The following is a 2467-nucleotide window of genomic DNA, read 5'->3' on the forward strand; positions in this document are numbered from 1 at the left end:
TTTGTGACAGTACTCCCTCCTTTAGGAGTGGCTACTGGACGATTCTTTGGCCTTTGTGGAAACCGGGAATGGAATCTTTTAACAAGAAGAGGAGCATGGACATACTCCGCGAAGATCCAAGATCTCTCCTCAGGTCCATATCCTCTCCAGTCAATGAGGTATTGAACACATCCGTAGTGGATCCAGGAGTCCAAGATCTTTTCGAACTCGACATCACGTTGAGTGTGCACCTTAGGACCAGAGGGAGGTTGAGACTGAAACTGATTCAGAATCAGAGGCTTGAGTAGGGAGACATGGAAAGAGTTCAGAATGCGGAGACAAGGAGGAAGTTTGAGCTGAAAGGCAACAGGGTTGATTACCTTCTGAACGGTGAATGGACCAATGTACCGGGGGAGCAAATTTCATCGATGGTACTTGAAGACGAAGGTTTCAGGTGGAGAGGCACACTGTGTCACCTGCTTTAAGATGAGGAACAGCTTTTCTCTTTCGATCCGCAAATAGTCTGTATCGCTTGGAAGTCTTTCTTTATGCAGAATGGACTGATTTCTAAATTGAGGAAAAGTCTTTAAGTGCAGCTTGAGCCACTGGGATGTCTAGAGGTGGTATGGACTGGAATTCTGGGACCCATGGATGTTGCCCAAAAAGAAAGGTGCTGAATCCGAAGAGGAATAATAAGTATTATTGTGAGAGAATTCGGCCCAGGGGAGTAAGTCGACCCAATTATCTTGAGAGGAGAAAAGAAACATGTGGAGGAATGTCTCTAAATCTTGGTTAACTCGCTCAGTCTGTCCATTACTCTGAGGGTGGTAAGCTGTGGAGAATTTCAACTTGATTTGAAGAGAAGCGCAAAGAGATTTCCAGAACTTTGCAACAAATTAAACTCCACGATCTGAAACTATTTCTCTCGGTAATCCATGAAGACGGAAGATCTTAGAGATAAACAACTTGGAGAGTTGAGGAGCAGACGGCAGACCAAAGAGCGGGATAAAATGCACCATTTTAGAGAAATGGATGACGATGACCCGGACGGTGTTCTTTCCCTGTGATGGAGGAAGATCAGTGACAAAGTCCATCGATATGTGAGTCCATGGATGAACTGGAATGGATAATGGGTGTAATGGACCCACATTAGCTTGATGGGGCGACTTATGCTGAGCGCATCTAACACAAGAGGCAATGAAAGATTCAGTGTCTTGTTGCATGGTGGGCCACCAATAGGATCTTCTCAGGAATTCCAAAGTTTTTTGAGTCCTTACGTGACCTTTAGAAGAGAAAGGAGTTTGCCCATTGTATAAGTTGCTTGCGAAGATTGGGAGCAATGAAAGTCTTACCAGGAGGAGGAGTAGAGTTAGTTTTGGTTTAAGCAAAAACTGCCGGATTGAGGATGGGATGAGGTTCTTCCGGAGACAGTTCCTCTTCAGGGCAGAGGGAACAGGAGAGAGCATCCGCCTTCCCATTCTGGGAACCCAGACGGTAGGCGAGGTTGACATGGAAGCAAGAAAAGTATTGATACCACTGTGCCTGGTGAGGAGAGCAGCATTGAAGACTCTTGAGGAACAGAAGATTCCGGTGATCCGTGAAAACAGTAATTGGGAATTGAGCTCCTTCTAAGAGGTATCGCCACTCTTTGAAAGCAAGTTTAATTGCCAATAATTCCTTTTCCCCTATAGGATAATTCTTCTCGGTGGAAGAGAATTTTCTTGAAAAATAAGCACAAGGATGGATTTTCTCATCTGAGAATTGCTGAGACAGAACTGCTCCTGCACCCTCAGAAGAAGCATCAACTTCCAGAATGAATGGCTGAGAAATGTCTGGTTGCTGAAGCACAGGGGCTGAAGTGAATGCTTCTTTTAATAGATGAAAAGCTTGTTGTGCTTTGCGGGGTCCAAACAGTCAGGTTGGCATTTTTGCTATTGAGAGATCCATGCTCAGTTTAGAACTGGAAATAATGTAACCCAAGAATGCAATGGATGGCACTTCGAAGACGCATCTCTCAAGTTTGCAGAACAATTGATGCTTCCGCCTTCTTCTGAGCACCTGCTGGACCTGCTGACGATGAGTTTGTAGGTCACGAGAGAAAATTAAAATGTCATCTAAATATACCACAATGGACTGGTACAATAAATCTCAGAAGATTTCCTTGACGAAGTGCTGGAACACTACTGGTGCATTACTGAGACTGAATGGCATTACCAAGTACTCGTAATGCCCATCGCAAGTGTTAAATGCAGTCTTCCATTCGTCACCGGCATGTATACAAATTAAATTATATGCCCCTCTTAGATTCAGTTTTGAAAAAATTGTGGCTCCTTTCACCCAATCGAAAAGTTTCGTAATTAAGGGTAGTGGGTAGCGATTCTTAACTGTAATGTCAATTAACCCCATGTAATCGATACGGGGATGACAAAAAAGAAACCTGCTCCTACAGGCGAAGATGAGGGACGTATGAAGCCCTTCTCAAGGTTCT

Source organism: Pseudophryne corroboree, chromosome 7, assembly GCF_028390025.1.
Source record: "Pseudophryne corroboree isolate aPseCor3 chromosome 7, aPseCor3.hap2, whole genome shotgun sequence".
Lineage (NCBI taxonomy): Eukaryota > Metazoa > Chordata > Amphibia > Anura > Myobatrachidae > Pseudophryne > Pseudophryne corroboree.